General features: G+C 43.4%; 1 protein-coding gene across 1 annotated transcript in view; it reads left to right on the forward strand.

Moving 5' to 3' along the window:
• The window catches only part of LOC143290364 (beta-1,3-galactosyltransferase 1-like), a 38,443-nt gene continuing 26,025 nt past the window's right edge, over positions 1-12,418 (forward strand). The window contains exon 1 of the mRNA XM_076599742.1: positions 1-20. The gene's annotated coding sequence lies outside the window, so the exon portion shown is untranslated. The remainder of the gene's footprint in view (positions 21-12,418) is intronic.

The raw sequence follows: 12,418 nt of genomic DNA on the forward strand, positions 1-12,418 counted from the left end.
GCAGTTCAGAGTGACACAGGGTGCGTTATCTATTTTTCTTTTTAATTTTTCTGACCTTCTAACCCATCGGGTTTTTTTTGTTGTTTTGTGTGTGTGTGTGTGTGTGTGTGTGTGTGTGCAACATTCCTTGGTTCACCCAGCAGTTATCATGGACTGAGAAAACGGATCCAACCAACGCCATGCACAACCAGGTGCATGATTAATGTGTACTATGTTCTTCAGTCGCCGCTCTGTCCGCGACCTACACTGAGGCCCCCGCTCGGCCAGCGTAAACGGAGTCCGGTAAACTTAATTCAACGTCAAGGTAAGTCTCGTTTAATCGTTCAGCTGTGCAGTGGCAACAGATACCCATCACTGAGTCAGTCACAGTTCGGGAGTTTAATCTTTCAGCAGTGTAGCCTCGGCAACATCTACACATCAGTCACAGTTCGGAGTTTAATCTTTTAGCAGTGTAGCCTCGGCAACATATACACATCAGTCACAGTTCGGAGTTTAATCTTTCAGCTGTGTAGCCTCGGCAACATATGCACATCAGTCACAGTTCGGAGTTTAATCTTTCAGCTGTGTAGCCTCGGCAACATATACACATCAGTCACAGTTATGACTTAATCTTTCAGCTGTGTAGCTTCGGCAACATATACACATCAGTCACAGTTCGGAGTTTAATCTTTCAGCTGTGTAGCCTCGGCAACATATACACATCAGTCACAGTTCGGAGTTTAATCTTTCAGCTGTGTAGCCTCGGCAACATATACACATCAGTCACAGTTCGGAGTTTAATCTTTCAGCTGTGTAGCCTCGGCAACATATACACATCAGTCACAATTAGGGAGTTTAATATTTCAGCTGTGTAGCCTCGGCAACATATGCACACCAGTCACAGTTCGAGAGTCAGTTTAACCTTTCAGCTGTACACTGACACCAGTCACAGTTCGAGAGCCAGAGCGGCCAGAAATCGGCAGCAATGACAACGATGATTGCAGTGACTGATGTTATTCCCATTAACTTTTTTCAGTTAGAGAAACTTGACAACTGATGCCCGCAACATGACAATACTTCAGCCTCAGTGGCTCTATGGTTACTGAGGAAGCCTCGCCGGCGAAGGCTGTTTTTCCTACTGTGATAACGGCGAAACAAAAGGAGATCTGAAGTGAGATCAAAGGTAATTATCAGTCCAACTGATGTGCAAATCAATGATATGAATCACGAAAGCGATTCTCAGTGAAATCACGCATTTATCGAGAGAGAGAGAGAGAGAAAGAGTATTCAGTACTACACTGAGAGACGGAGACTGGAGAGAGAGAGAGGGAGAGAGAGAGAGACGGCGTAATTTCTGTCAGGGAAGATCTCCATAGCCAGGGTCAGTCAAGTGAACCTTTTAACTCGCACAACTGATTGACATCAGTTGAGGGGCCGGGGGAAAAAGTCGGCTCTTCCGGGTTTGTGATCGACTGAAGTTGGGCCTGAAAATTACTGGGAATTGTAGGGTTGGGTAGGGCGTAGCAACAGCTGTGACAAAATACAATACATACAATCATATATACAGTTGTGATACTGAATTATTAGCAAGTGTGCCACCGAGTTAGTAATACTGCAGTTTTGTTGTTTTTTGTCTCGAAAGGGGGGAGAACTCGGGAGTATTTTCGTCAGTGTCGCTGGATGAGGGGAGGGGGTAGGAGGGGCGTGTTGATTACAGGGCCACAAAAATAGTGGTCGATGCTTGCGCCGAGGGCTGCACTTTTATGAGGTCCACAGCCGGTTCCATATGAGGGGAAAATCTATATTGACTCGAGATAAAGTTTCACTGAGTTTAAAGGTGTCGAAACTGGCAGTTTTGGACTCAGTCAGTCATTCGAGGAAAATCTATTGACTCGAGACTGATAAAGTTTCACTGAGTTTAAAGGCCGTCTCAAAAAGGTGAGGATTCAGTCACTGCCAGTCATTCACATTCATATGTTTACACACAATGTGTGGTTCGTCCGTCGGGATCGACGAGGACCATCTAGTCATCCTGGGGGTGGGTGGGTTGGGCTCTGTGGGTGCGCAGATGACTGGTCAGGCCAATCCGCGCCTGGAAGGTTCTGACGCAGTGTGGACAGGGCATGGTGGCGGCTGTCGGGGACTTGCTGGCACTGCTTTTCCTGGTCTGTCTGCGTTGCTCTGCTGAAGCGATTCTGTTGGCCTCACAGGATTTGGCGCCTTTGTGGACAGCTGAACGCCACTTTGGTCTGTCCATTGCATTCAACTCCCATGTGTCGTGGCTGATGTTGAAGGCCTTCAGAGAAGCTTTCAGAGTGCCTTTGAGGCACTTCTTCTGGCCACCATGGGAGCGCTTGCCATGTTGGAGTTCGCCGTACAGCAGTTTCTTGGGGAGCCGGTGGTCTGGCGTGTAGATGCTGGGCACGTTTGCACGAGTGAACACCTCTGTGTCAGGGATCTTCTCTTGCCACTTTATGCCGAGAAGTTTTCTGAGGCTGGTGGTGTGGAAGTGGTTCAGCTTTTTGGCGTGGCGTTTGTAGACCGTCCATGGTTCACATCCACAGAGCAGTGTGGTGAGAACTATGGCCTTGTATACTTTGAGCTTCGTCTCCAGGGTGATGCCTCTCCTGTTCCAAACGTTCTTATGGAGTCTGCCGAAGGCAGCGCTGGCTGGTTTACACACAATACCACATCTAACAACTATGATAATAATAATAATAATAATGGTATTTATATAGCGCTTAATCTTGTGCACTGAGAGACAAATAAAAGCGCTTTCGCAACAGTCATTCACACGCATGTACAACTCTAAAACTGAAGAAACTGAAGACACTGAAGACGGGCAGGGAAGGGAGGCTATTTTGGGAAGAGGCGGGTTTTAAGGCCAGACTTGAAAGAGCTGAGTGTGGAGACTTGACGACTGGAAGCAAAAGAGGAAGTTCATTCCAATTCAGCAAGGCAGTCCAGAGACAGAGAAAGAACAGTGGCCAACAGTCAAGTGTTTGAATCTGGGTATGTGAAAACAGAGTGGATCTGAAGCCAATCGTGGAGATCGAGATCATGGGGAGTGTAGAGGTGAAGGCAGCCATAGACGGATAGGAAGGGGCATATTTGTGAATACATTTATAACATATAGTGCTCTTCTTGTACTTAATTCTGTGTGAGACGGGGAGCCAGTGGAGTTGTTGCAAAAGAGGAGTGATGTGCTCAGATCTTTTCTTTGTGAGGACGAGTTGGGCGGTAGAGTTTTGTATGCGCTGAAGGAACTGAATGGATGAACTTGGGCAGGCAAACCAGACAATAGAGAGTTACAGTAGTCAAGGCGAGAGAGAATGAGAGAAACGACAAGTCTAGATGTTGCGTTGGTGGACAGATATTTCCGAATGGAACTGATACGCCGCAACTGACTGACAGTAGCAGGATTGACGTGTCTGACTGATATATTTTTGCATGGACAGTGTGTTGTCAAGGACAACCACGCTGAGGTTCCTGACTGAACTGGAAAGAGGGATGGATGTACTGCCAAGTTTGATTGTGCCAGTTGTGATGGAATAGAGTTTTTGTTTAGTTCCTATGATCATTGCTTCAGTTTTGTCCACGTTCAATTGTAACTTATTTAGAGTCATCCAGTTTTGAATGACCAGGAAGCATTTGGACTGATGTTTCTTGCAAGAGCGACGACAATTTTTCGGGGGTAAGTTGAATGTCATTAGCATAAGAATGATGACTGACATTATGGCAGTTGATAATTTCAGCGAGACTGAGGAACAGTGTACAGTGTGAAGAGCACTGGGCCTCCGTCCGTAAAACAGACCCCTGTGGGACCCCATGTTCAATTTTAACGGGTTCAGACTGGAAATTATCAACAATGGCAGAGTACAATCGATCAGTGAGATAAGATTTGAACCTATCTGTATCTGTTAAGTACATCGCTGTCGCCAAGATTATGGCATTATCGCGACAGGTGGGGGTGTGTGCATCTTAGCAGGTTCACTGTTAAGATGTTGATAGTTTTTTTTTTTTTTTTTTTTTTTTTTTTTTTTAAAGATCTCAGGAGTTGGTGCTCTTACTATGTTTTCTTCCAGGTGGTTCCAGTCTCTTACTGTGCTAACAAAAAATGACTGTTTGTATTGCTCTGTCTGACATCTGCTGACTTGAAATGTTCTTGTGTTGTTTCTTATGTGATCAGAGATCGCCGGCGGCACTGGTGGTATCGTACTGAACCCGGCAGTTTAGAACAGTGCCGTTGATACCAAATGTAAAATGAAGATGGGAAAGAAGGATTGAATGGTCTATAGTATATAGTCGTGTCAAAGGCGGCTCAGTAACAAGTCGACTGAAAAGAGTGAGAAGGGAACTTGAATATGTCCTGAGTCGGACGCAAGCAGTAGATTATTCAGGATGTGGAGGAGAGTGGTTTCGGTGCTGTGGTCAGCACGATAGGCAGACTGAAACTAGTGGGTGGGAGAGATTGTTGAAACAAAGGTGGTTGCTTCAGGATAGCTTTTTCAACTGAGGAGTTTGGACAGGAATGGACGGAACTGAGATGAGAAACTGGTCGATAGTTTTTCTTAAATGTTTGCTACTTCAGAAGAGTCCAGACGACTGCAGTTTTGAAAGTGGATGGAAACGTTCCAGTGAGAAGGGATGAGTTTCTGCTGTAAAGAAATAAATAAAAGAAGACTGGATGCCCAACTTTTCACAAGTTAACTGAAGGCATGCACTCGGCTGACCAAGCCTGGTACGTGTATTGTCGGAGAGCCGCCAAAGAAGTTAAGGTGCTGACCCCGGCAAGCCTTGTGGGTTGAGAGCCTTAATTGAGACAAAGAATTCAGGTCAGTGCTGACCAAGCCTGGTTGGTTGAGAGCCTTAACTGAGACAAAGAATTCAGGTGCTGACCAAGCCTTGTGGGTTGAGAGCCTTAACTGAGACAAAGAATTCAGGTGCTGACCAAGCCTGGTGGGTTGAGAGCCTTAATTGAGACAAAGAATTCAGGTGCTGACCGTGAAGCCTTGTGGGTTGAGAGCCTTAACTGAGACAAAGAATTCAGGTGCTGACTGGGGTAAGTGATTGTGTCACAAGTTGTGTCGGCCAGCGCAATATGACTTTTAAACAGCTGTTAATTGACAATCACATTTACTCTGTTCTGGTACACACACACACACACACACACACACACACACACACACACACACACACACACACACACGTTGCTGATAATTTTTATTTAAAAAAAAAGAATTTATTATCACTAAATTAATTTGGACCAACTAGAGACGTGAAAAACAGGTCTTTCTTCTTCTCCCTGTCTCTGTTATAATTATTCAATCTGATTTATTTTCAGTTTCCAGAAGAGCGCGATTGGAACACTGTACAATAATTAGAGGTGGTGGCACAATGTTGTTGATTCAGATTCAGACATAAATTTTATTATTTGTTCACATCGCGATAGGCCTAGAATTTTCTGGGCCACTGTGATATTCAGAGTAATCGTTCGTGGCAATGCATATTCAGTGGGTCATCCCACTGATCTGCAACACAAATCGCTGTTTCACATAGAAGTGTTGATCACGATGGAGATTCAGAGTTGCTGAAGGTAAGTTTGTTCAAATTGCTTCATGTGGTTTCATTCCAAAAGCGTTGCTGGTGAAAACAGAGGAGTTGTGGTGCGCTGTATGAAACAAACAAATGACCAACAAAACTGCCGCATCTTTTCTTGCCCTATGCCCATCCCTCTCGATCGTAGGATGCCGATTTGGAACGAGTCGCTTTTGTTGTCATGCAAAAGGGCATCCATTCTGTTTACTGGAAAAGAACAGGCTTTCTGGTTCGATTTTGTTCAACGCCAATAGATTCAGTGACTGAGAATTATGTGTTTTGGGGGGAATCTGCGCTGTATCCATCGTCGCTCACTTGCGATAACTTTATGATAGCAGACGACAAAACGGAATCACTCCCTTCGATGACGCCCGAACAGTCAGTTTCAGTCTTAGGAAGGTGCACTTGCAGGAGTGTTGAAAAACAGAAAGAAATTGTTCTTTTAAAAAGCGTGTGTGTGTGTGTGTGTGTGTGTGTGTGTGTCAGAATCAGAATCTGAATTTGCCATGAAAACCGTGAATGAAAGGTTAAAATAGACACAACAATAAAGAGTAAAACAAACAACGAAAGTAAATTAAGGTGTTCAAATTAAAACGTGACATGTTCTTTGAAACATTCATATATATATATATATATATAATTTTTGAATTCAGACCTTATGTCTGTTAAGAAAACATCTCGTAAGTGTTCATGTCAAATACATTTGTCCAGAAAATGATATTCATCATCTAATACACCTCAGGTTTAGCATTTTCTTGTATGATTTTCTGTACAGGTGTATTTGCCTCTTTCAATTTGCAGATCACATGCGCTTATGTGGAGTCTGCACATGGCGGTTCAGTGCTCAGTTTTTCTTAAGTAGATCCCATCTGGTTCAAGTCTGTATTCTTTAGAAACATTGTAATAATAATAATATAATAATAATAATAATAATAATGGATACTTATATAGCACACTATCCAGAAATCTGCTGTAGGTGCTTTACAAAAACGCTCTTGTTACACACACCAAAATGTGACCACACACACACACACACACACACTGCATACATACATTTTAACATACATGTGTATCTAACAGCTACCCTAACACATACACACACATAGGCAGGCACAAACTTACATAAACACACGCACACACAATACACATTCATATACATGCATGTAGTTATGTACACATACATATGTATACACACATAGTCAAGCACACCTAACGAAAAGGAAGTAGACCTGCCACAACTGAACTTATTGCTGAGGGAAAAGGTGAGTTTTGAGATGAGATTTAAAAGATGCGAGGGAATCAGAATGACAGAGGTTATCAGGGAATGTTAGACATTGCAGAATGTTAACATATTTATTTTCGTGTGTGTGTGTGTGTGTGTGTGTGTGTGTATGTGTGCTCATACAGAGAGAGAGAGAGAGAGAGAAGACATGACATAGTTCTTTATTTTCAAGGATAATAGATAAGCACTGGCGCGCTTTTTTTGCATTCGGTCCATGCTCTGAAACAGGGTCTACACTACACAATGCTACATATATGTCATAGTATGCACTACACAACACTACATAAATGCATAAACATGCATACACAATACTACATAAAGGCATAAGACACACATACACACACACACACACACTTACTCACACTCATGCACACTTACGCACACTTGCATACATATGAGCATACATTGCGTGTGTTATCAAATACTAATGTGAATATAAAACTGTAAGTCTATATAAAGATACACTTAGCAATAATGGGGGAAATGCTCATTGCGAACGGGAGCATAATATAAGATAGAATATGAAAAAAATGTAACAGATGAGCACAAGACCGAGAGATAGAGACAGAGAGACAGACAGACAGAAAGACAGAGAGAGGGAGAGGGAGACTCAGAAAGAGAGGAGAGGTGGGGGGTGGGGGGGGGGAGAAAGAGTGTGTGTGTGTGTGTGTGTGTGTTTGTGTTACATTTAGATTGTGAAATCAGTAATTCCCAGAAAGTTTTAGATATTTCATGTAACCAGTGTGATTTGATGTAACTTAGGTGTTTGATGAAGTCTCTGACATCTTGTCACTCCTACACCAACTGAGTAACTCACTAGAAACCTGTAGTTAATGTCACAATGTGTAACACTTGTGTTACTCGTTTCATCACTGTGTGTGTGTGTGTGTGTGTGTGTGTGTGTGTGCGTGTGTGTGTGATTACATGCAGCAGAAATTAGACGGATTCATTCTCTTCTTTAGATAATTACACAAGACAGTACAGGTTAAAATGAATGTCCAGTTCATAACACTAGGGGGAGGGGAGCCTCCATCACCAGTTGTAAGGGAAACCAGTGAAAAGGGATCACAATTTACTGCCAGTATAGCTTCAGACTTACAGGGGATACGGCCTAAGATAGTTTGGACCATGGAAAGCCTTGCCAGCCTCAGAGCCATGCTGCCATCAGTGGGGACATCAGTCGCTCAGTTTGGTTTTCCAGTCAAACTTGGGAGAAAGGGAGACAGTGGGATTCAAACCCAGACCCTCACAGACCTATTGGCAGAGAAACACCTGAACCTTTCTCCAACCTTCCCACTTCACTGTTGGCAGACAGTTCACAAGACAGCAGGTCTCAAAGTTAAATACAATGATATGCAGATATGTGGATTATTTAGGTTAAAAAAAAAAAAAAGAAGAAGAAAAAAAGAAGAAGAGACAATTAAATCTGAGCCAAGTGTGAAAATGGAAATAAGCCAGCTGTTGTATGGATATGGTCATCATCACAAAGTGATGTTTGTGTCACTAAACCAGGTGTTGTATAGATACGGTCATCATCAACACAAAGTGATGTTTGTGTCACTAAACCGGGTGTTGTATGGAATACTGTTATCATCATCACAAAGTGATGTTTGTGTCACTAAACCAGGTGTTGTATGGATACTGTCATCATCATCACAAAGTGATGTTTGTGTCACTAAACCAGGTGTTGTATGGAATACTGTCATCATCATCACAAAGTGATGTTTGTGTCACTAAACCAGGTGTTGTATAGATACGGTCATCACCATCACAAAGTAATGTTTGTGTCAATCTGCCAGCTGTTATTTGGATACTGTCATCATCACAAAGTGATGTTTGTGTCACTAAACCAGGTGTTGTATGGAATACTGTCATCATCATCACAAAGTGATGTTTGTGTCAATCCGCCAGCTGTTGTATGGATACTGTCATCATCACAAAGTGATGTTTGTGTCACTAAACCAGGTGGGACATAATGTAGCGATTTGGACTGTGATAACTGACACATAAAGTAGTGATTTGGACCATGATAACTGAGACATAAAGTAGTGATTTGGACCATGATCACTGGAACATAATGAAGTGATTTGGACCATGATCACTGGAACATAATGAAGTGATTTGGACCATGATCACTGGGACATAATGAAGTGACTTGGACCATGATCACTGATACATAAAGTAGTGAACTGGAACATAATCACTGGGACATAATGTAGTAATTTGGAACACGATCACTGGGACATAATGAAGTAATTTGGACCACGATAACGGGGACATAATGTAGTGATTTGGACCATGATCAAGGGGAAATATTGTAGTAATTTGGACCACAATCACAGTGACATAACGTAGCGATTTGGACCATGTTCACATGGACATAACGTCATGATTTGGACCATTATCACTGCGACATAATGTAGTTTGTTGGACCATGATCACAGTGACATAACGTAGTGAGACATAATATAGTGAGTTTGACCATGATAACTGAGACATAATATGGTGATTCGAACCATGATAACTGGAACATAACATAGTGATTTGAACCATGATCACTGGAACACAACGTAGTGATTTGGACCATGATCACTGGGACATAATGTAGTGTTCTGGACTATGGTAACTGAGATATAAAGTAGTGATTTGGAGTACGATCACTGGGACATAACGTAGCGATTTGGACCATGTTCACATGGACATAACGTCATGATTTGGACCATTATCACTGCGACATAATGTAGTTTGTTGGACCATGATCACAGTGACATAACGTAGTGATTTGGACCATGATCACTGGGACATAAAGTAGTAATTTGGACCATGACCATGATGACTGGAACATAATGTAGTAATTTTAATCATGACAACTGGAACATAACGCAGTGATTTGGACATGATAACTTGTACATGACGTAGTGATTTGGACCATGATAACTGAGACATAATGTAGTCATTTGGACCATCATAACTGGAACATAACATAGTGATTTGTACCATGATAACTGTGACATAACGTAGTGATTTGGACCATGATCACTGAGACATAACGTAGTGATTTGGACCATGATCACTGAGACATAACGTAGTGATTTGGACCATGATAACTGAAACATAATGTAGTGATTTGGACCATGATAACTGGAACATAACATAGTGATTTGGACCACGATCACTGGGACATAATATAGTGATTGGACCACGATCACTGGGACATAACATAGTGATTTGGACCACGAGCACTTGGACATAACGTAGTGATTTGGACCACGATGACTGAGACATAATGTAGTGATTTGGATCACGATCACTGGGACATAACGTAATAGTTTTGGATCATCATCATTGGGACAGTGATAAGAAACCCTAGGGAGAGCTGGACAGTACAAGGTCTCCAGAGATGAAGGCCCCCTCAGTCAAGTGTTTCGGCCGTTAACTCCTTACACTCTGGCTGCACTCAGGTCATGACTCCTGGCTGCCCTTGTATTGCCGCCTTTTTTTTTTCTTTTTTTTTTTAGATTTTTTTATATTTTTTATCTTGGTCCTCAGCAGGTTCGAACCCGCGCCTCAAGGGTGGTCGCCACTTCAGGATTGAGTCACCTTTTCTGGCAGACATTTTAACCACTGAGCTATCGTATGCCTAGTTTGAGTGGGGAATTTTCCTCCTCGACCAGATCCAGCTGAAACTCTTTTCTGCTGCTTCTGCCATTGCCTTGAGAGCCCGTGTCCTCTCTCTGCCAGAAATCGAACAGCAGTTTCATGAGGCTGTTTCATGAGGCTGTAGGCAGATGTGCTCACAAACCCTCTTGCAACAGTCTCTATGGCGAGGACTTTGGCTTGGAAGCCAGATTCTCTCAGGCTGCTGGCTAGACTAGCGTACTTCTTGGTCTTGTAGATGTGGGCTTCCTTCATTCTGCTTTCGAATGGCACAGTGAGCTGAATTGCGTTTTGTTGCCTTGGAGCGGAGTGCAGTGTCAGGTCTCATGCCGCTCTTGCTGATGATTTCCGGGTGTTTCTTCCCCTCTGGTAGGTCAGCTGTGCATTCCCAGTCTTTGGCACCTGTGTGTGTGTGTGTGTGTGTGTGCAGTGTGTGTGTCCCGAGTGCGGACGCTTGCACGCATGTGTGTTCTGCGTGTGTGTGTGTGTGTGAGCGCGTATGTGTGTATACATGTATGTGTGTGCTTGTATGTGTGTGTGTCCCGAATGCGGACGGACGCTTGCATGCATGTGTGTTCTCTGTGTTCTGTGTGTGTATGTGTGTGAGTGCGTGCGTGCATGCGTGTGTGTGCTTGTGTGTGTGTGTGTGTGTGTGTGCCTGTCTGTCAATGTGTCTGCATGTCTGTGCGTTTGTGTGCTGTTGCTCTGATGGTGGTGGATCTGATATTGATGACAACGGCTTTTAACTGCCGGGTCGTGGGATCCAAGTGAAGTGAAAGTGGGTGGTGCGGGCCCCATTGTCCAAGGCTTTGACAGCCCCATTGTCCAAGGCTTTGAGGGCCCCATTGTCCAAGGCTTTGACAGCAAAGGGAACGTGCTTCATTTCATGTGTGCTCCAACCCGAGCCCTCATAAAACGGCGGTACTTCGCTGTTGACAGGCTGGTCGTATTTATGGCAGTGGTATCTCAACACAGCCCACACGTGTTCAACAAAGTGATTTAAGACACAACGTACCCCCCGAATCTCGATCATTGTACGGTAGTATCAGTTAACAGTCCACGTTTTGCCAGCGTGGTTGGGCCCAAAGGCCTCCAACGTTATCAGAATTAGGGTAAACAAACCACTTCAGCTGATGCAAGCTCGCTTTGACGTGTGTCACAGCCTGTGTTTATACAGTACAGCATTTTATATTGTGCGTACATGAACATAATGCTCACACACCCGAGCTCAGTGAATCAGTGTGTGTGTGTGTGCGCGTGCGCACGTGCGTGCATATGTGTGTGTGTGTGTGTGATGGACACAGAGCTGTGTACATAGAGAATGTCTGCACATTGTGATGGACACAGATAGAGCTGTATACATAGAGAATGTCTGCACATTGTGATGGACACAGATAGAGCTGTATACATAGAGAATGTCTGCACATTGTGATGGACACAGAGTTGTATACATAGAGAATGTCTGCACATTGTGATGGACACAGATAGGGCTGTATACATAGAGAATGTCTGTACATTGTGATTGACACAGAGCTGTATACATAGAGAATGTCTGCACATTGTGATGGACACAGATAGGGCTGTATATATAGAGAATGTCTGCACATTGTGATGGACACAGATAGAGCTGTATACATAGAGAATGTCTGCACATTGTGATGGACACAGATAGAGCTGTATACATAGAGAATGTCTGCACATTGTGATGGACACAGATAGGGCTGTATACATAGAGAATGTCTGCACATTGTGATGGACACAGACAGAGCTGTATACACAGAGAATGTTTGCACATTGTGATGGACACAGATAGGGCTGTATACATAGAGAATGTCTGCACATTGTGATGGACACAGACAGAGCTGTATACATAGAGAATGTCTGCACATTGTGATGGACACA

This window comes from Babylonia areolata, chromosome 15 (genome assembly GCF_041734735.1).
Source record: "Babylonia areolata isolate BAREFJ2019XMU chromosome 15, ASM4173473v1, whole genome shotgun sequence".
Taxonomy (NCBI): domain Eukaryota; kingdom Metazoa; phylum Mollusca; class Gastropoda; order Neogastropoda; family Buccinidae; genus Babylonia; species Babylonia areolata.